Source organism: Nicotiana sylvestris, chromosome 10 (assembly GCF_000393655.2).
Source record: "Nicotiana sylvestris chromosome 10, ASM39365v2, whole genome shotgun sequence".
NCBI lineage: Eukaryota > Viridiplantae > Streptophyta > Magnoliopsida > Solanales > Solanaceae > Nicotiana > Nicotiana sylvestris.
In genome coordinates, this window is record NC_091066.1 from 44,647,782 (window position 1) to 44,654,093 (window position 6,312).

Below are 6,312 nucleotides of genomic sequence, written 5' to 3' on the forward strand. Positions count from 1 at the left end.
ACTGTTTCCTTCATTTTTTTGGTTTTATGTGACTACTTGACTTTGTTGACTACCATGCTTCGAGTAGGTTCTCTTACTACTGAATCCTTAGCCTACTCGTGTTATTGTTGTATGCTTCTAGTTGCTTCTTTTGCTAGTATGTTTGGCCTTGCATGTCTGATACTCCTGTTCATTCTTTTCTATTTATATGTCGAAGTGCAGAATCATGACCCCTTCTTGATTGATCTTGATTTCCTTAAGTTACGGTTTGATTGCAAGGTTTTCTTATAAACCCCTAGTTTTACTCGTTTTGCTTAAATTGATTGATTCCCTTCCTTTGTTGTGATGTTTTACCCCTGCTGAATCTTTTCCCAAAATTAAGTATATTTGTACTTAGACTTAATTATTTACTCTATACCTTTACTACTCCCTTACAGGGTAAGAATCAATCTTTCTCAAAACTGATTTCTTTCCTTAATTATCCCTGTTGGTATCCGTTCAGCAGTAATTTCTTGATTAAAGGGAAGTACTTGTATTAATGGGATTCTGATTGTGATTATTTCTATATTTGTGTTAAACTTTTACTTGTTACCTTATTTTCTAATCGTTTTCAAAGTTATAAATACCCTACCCTCTATTCTCTAAATAGACAAACAACTGAGTTCAAAAATACACACGTACACATTCAAACTCTCTTTCTCTCTCTACTACTTGTGTTACTGCCTTGTCTATCCGACTGAAAGCCAAGGCTAGACTTTGGAACTCTGATTACTTTACTTTTTCTGCACTTTGCTCCTTCAACTGGTATGTTCTTAATTTGAATTCTGAAACTTAACTCTATGTGTTCCCTTGTTTGTCAACCCTTGTCTCTTTCTACACTAACTTAATGGCTCAAGATGTTGAGTTGTACTGTTTATTTATTGCCTTACTTAGCATGCTTAAAATTCTACCCTCCTTTGTTCAAATGTGACCAGTATGTTTACTTGTTCCTATTTATGTCCTTCAACTAGCATGTCTATAATGTACCTAACTCATGACTAATTGTGTGCTTCTCACTTGGGTCCTCTATGTCCCCAACCCCCTACTCTCTTGTTTATAACTGTTGAAGCATGTAATTCTCTCTCAACTGGTTATGTGTGTGTTGTTGTTGCTCCTACCCCCCTTCCCTTTCAAAAACTGTTTTATTGGGCAATTCTTCTGCTATTTTACAAACCCACTTTAAACATGTTGTCTCTAAACTATTTTCCAACTCAACTCCTGTGAGTCTATATACAGCACTCTCACATGCACTCTTAGATCATTAGGTTATGCCCCTCTTGTGTGAGCCTTGCTTTGGGACACTTGAGCTCCCTCTGAACCTGGACACATAAGAGTCGGCCCTTCCATACTGTACTAACTCTCTTGGTTATGCAATCTAGGTTTGAGCACTACCCAAGGTCCTTAGGGAACTCTGACACACCCAGATATGAAAATGCTTTGGAACAGTACTGACATTTGAAGTGGTTTAATACATAACTCAGAGAGGAAGTCAGGATCAGGCTTCCTATGGTTGTAACTTCTTATTTTGCATTTCTTATGCAATTCTATCACATGGTTTGTAATAATTTGTAAACAATTACGGGGTTGGCTAGTGAAAAGGGATGGGGTAAATATGCATGATATAGTTGTTAAAGGGTAGAAAAACATGTTATTAGGTTTATATTCCAAATTGTGCAATAGAAACCATGTCCAAGATTTGTAAACCATGTCCAGGATTTGTACAATGCATTAGAAATCCTGTTCTTAGGATTCATGTTTCTTGCTTCAGCATCTCATTCATTACTCCATGCTTCATGTCCATCGCTTAGAAATCCTACTTCTAGGACGAATAAAAAAAACTGTTACTCATGAAGTCGTTTCTTAATAAGTCTGCAACTCTTTCGTATATTTATAAATCATGCCTTAGGAATTTTGTCATCTACATGTGCATATTAGATATCATGTCCTATAATCTTGTTTGTATTTTGTTTAAAAACGCCTAGTTAATCACTGATTCATGAAAAAGGTAGTAAGAAAATAATTTTTACATTGCGAAGTTTCTGAATAACTAGTAATAATCTGCGCAACTAGAACAACATGTTTTAGGTAATAATAAGCTCCAAACCGTCTTAGCAATTCTGAATAACTACTGAATACTGCTACGCAAGCCTTAGGTAATTACTTCTTTTCTGAGTTATATAATGAATCTGGTTCTGACTTAAAACCCTGCTTTAGGATTTTAAAATTCAGACCTTAACTGTGTATAAGTCGTGCTGTCTATGTGCACTGTTTGCAGAGGTATAACTGAGCCTTCTATCTGCTTAATATGTTTCCCCCTAATTGTAGTCATATATGTTTTGTACGTCTCTTTAGCATTAAACCTGAGGGTCTGCCTAGAACCTCCATCTTATTAGGAATATGAGTCCTAAAATTCCTCTAGGACTGATAGGAAGGGACAGGTAACAACATACAATAGAGGTCGAGACCAACCCTCGCTGTAATTACCTTAACGGGGAAGGAAAGGATAGATATGGATATAATGACCGGTGCACTAATACCACATGTATTCCCTCTTCTGAGGAGTGTCATACCGGGTATTGCATCGATGTGATCCATATTACAAACAAACCTAGGATAGCCCTTTTATTTTTATAAGTATACTTAGATTATAACTCTTTTCAAAACCTTGCTTTTGTTAAACGTTTTTTTTTCAAACACTTGTGTACTTTAAATTAACTCTCCTATTATTTGAGCCCTACTTTGTTTACTTGCTGATTGCAAAAATTCACAAAAGCTGTCTGGACGGGAACCACACTAGTGGATCCTGAGGGGTGCCTAACACCTTCCCCTTAGGAAAATTTCAAGCTCTTACCCTATCTCTGGTTAGCAAACGTAGTTGTAGATGAACCTTATAGGTGCCCTGACGTACCTTAAAAATTGTTAGGTGGCGACTCTTCAAAAAATTGCATACCCCTTCCCAAATGGAAAAGAGTTGTCCCATACCAAAAATGTCATGAACTCGATTTCCGCGAGGGGAAAAAGGGGGTGCGACACCATAATATCGTCTCGGCCATTGTGGGCACATCATCAACATATACCAGCTAATCAGGTGGTGGTGCGTATATAACGCCGTAACCTTTTCTCATATCCCATATACATATATTTACATATATACGCGTATATAACGCCATCTGGTCATAGGTCAATGCACATGAGTGAAATGCATGAAAAATACGTAATAATCTCAATATTCCATCCGGATAAACTTTTTCAACTACGTATTATTCTGAGACCCATGAACAGAAAATAATAATAATTTTCATGGGGAATCAAGAATATAGACACCCCTAATAATCCTATGAATAGAGTAATTTATAGAAACTGTGTATTTGCTCGTTTCTTTAATATAATTTGGACCATGCCAAAAGAAAGAAGGGATGGCCTTAACATACCTAGAGTAGGAACAACTCCGTATAATTATCCCATTGGAAACCTTCGTGGATTGAATTTAGAACCCAAAAAATCGGATTTAAGTTTCTGCGCTTTTGAACTTGAGGAATGAAATTGGTTTTGGATTCTAAATTTTTGGACGAATGGATTCTATTCCTTAACGTTTTTGAACTAAAAAATGGACTTAAACTAAAACTTGCTCCGACGTTTTTTTTAGTTTGAAATCTTTAGAGGAAAATGTTTCTGATTCTTTGCAATTTGGAAAGAATCACATTTTCTTTGGAGTCATTTTTGGTTCAGATACCACTTTAGCAGATAACTTAGTTATCCAATTCTTGCTTATGCCTAGGTGGCAATAAGTGACTACTCAGTCACTTTGTATCTTGGTGGCTTCTTGCCACGTTGTTTGGGGGATAATTATTAAGTTTTTATCCGTTTATTAGTTAACCGGATAATGTCATGTTCCCCGGTAATTAATCAATTACCCGCATAATTTAAAAATTATCACAAATTACTTAAAATTCTGTTTATTTTTAAAATACTTCATATATACTTTATATATTATACTACCGTGGTCATATGGTACTAGTTCATAATTATCGGGTATTATCTCTCTACCCGTATTTTATTCCAAATTGGTCACTTTCAACGAAACTCGTTTTCTTTAATCCGTGTACCCTTTTATCCTTCATAACACTTATTTATCGCTTGTTATAAATAGCGTAAGTACGTTAACGTCAAGATGATCTCACCCCCGAGTCTACGTCGGTTAACAGAAAACGAAATTTTTAACGTACAAAAAATGCGAGTTGTAACAATAAGATAGGCTAGAATCCATAGTTATCAAAAGCCAAGGCCACCAAAACTCTCTCTATCGACCTCGTTAGTGTGAGCACTGCTCGGGGTCCATTTGAGACTCTTGTGAACTCTGACGCACTAGGATTTAGGTCTTTTGACCATTCTCTTTGCCGGTGGAACTCAAGCAGTCTCTGACACTCAATTTTTCTCTCTTATTTTATTTGTTGAATCTTCAAACTTGTGAGTTTCTTGACTCTACAATTCTATTTTATTTTTATTGTTTCTAGTGCTTCGTAAACTCATGCTATTCGAACCAATATGACAGTGTCAACCTTGTTTGAAATCATGTTATAGTTCCTCATCAGAATCTGTATAAGTCCCTGTATGTTCATTTAGTATATTCAATTTGGGAGACTTTCTCATTGTTATGCTCATTTTATGGTCGTTTAAGTATGCTTGAATTCATTTATTGGTTATTTGTTATGAGTCATGTCTCATATCTTACCTTTCTTTTATACTTGAACTCCTAGGGAACTAGTTCCATCCCAGAATTTGCCTTAAGTCCTTTATGTGAACTCTGTTGTTACTTGCTTACTTGAATCGAATCAGTTACCATGATGTTTTAGTCAAACTTATTATTGTATTTGGTTAATCCGATACTCTTTGGCATTGTTTGTGCTTCTAGTTGAGTCCTACTACATTTATTTTTCCTGATCATGTATAGGGACTAATTTAAGTTCTTAAATATGTTTGCTCTACTTGACCTTAAGTTGACATGCCTTCCCACCATGATATCTTTGAATTTAAGAATCTTTGTGTTATACTCATCATGATCAGGATTCTTATTGGTTGTTGTGGACCATGCCTATTTTCTTGTTTGCTATGTGTGATCTCCATCCTCAAACTACAACTCTATTAGACCTCCATGACTTAGATTCTCAATTTGCACTCTAAATTCGTTTTGAAATGCTTAGCATGTTCATCTTGTATGCATGCCCCATTACTCTAAGTGACATGTCTCCTCAATTCTCTTAATGTTATGTCTATCCTCCACAATTGAACTTATGTTGTTAGTTTGTCATGTCAAATTTACCATGTTGGAGTTAGATCCTATTGATTCTCATGTTCTTTTGTTTAATCACTCCTATCGCTCTTGCTTCTGAAATACCAACATGTTTTGTGTGAATACTGCTAAATGTTATGCGATCTTGTCCCTATTAGGTGATCCTTCAGGGTTTACTTAATTGATCTTTGTGTGATTCGATAATTTGTTTGGGTCATATGGTCAATTTGTAACTGTTTGGCCTGATATGAGTTCCTATGTGACTTTGGGATGTGCTGATGGGCATAGTCTCCTGTTTGATAGATGCTTGGATCTGGGCATGCTATTTGTGGAAACTGAGCTTGTTGAAGGCTCAAGCAACGTTGGGTTATCTTCATTTTTGGGAATGCTCTTGGGACTGTAGTTTTATTCACGTGTAATATTTATATTTATGTTCTTTGGGCCTATAATAATTTGTAATAACAAACAATTGGAGAGTTAGTGAAATTGGGGAAGCGGGTATATTCTAATGTTTGCATAAAAGGGTAGAAAACATGCCTATAGGGTTTATGTGACCTACTTGTTATTCTATCCAACATACTATATATGCCATCTGGTTTTTCAAGAATTGAACACTAGTAGAAACCATGCCTATAGGGAATCCCACACTCACTCAACTTATTTTACTATGCCTACTGCTATGCATCGTTATACGGCCTGCCTATAGGAAACCAGTGTCAATAGTTGTTCGTTAAACTTATGCAACTATAGCGTATTCACTAGATACCATGCCTATAGGATCACATTGATGTTTATCTAGATATCATGTCCATGAGACCTTAATTGACTAATTAGCTACTGTTATTGCTACTTTTATTACATTGCTCGCCTAGAAAACATGTCTATAGGGATGAAGTGTTACAGAACCAGTTTCAATTGCCAACTCCTAGAAATCCTGCCTATAGGATACTGTTACTCGCCTAAAAGGTATGCTAATAAGATCAAACGCGGGCATTATTAGGTTT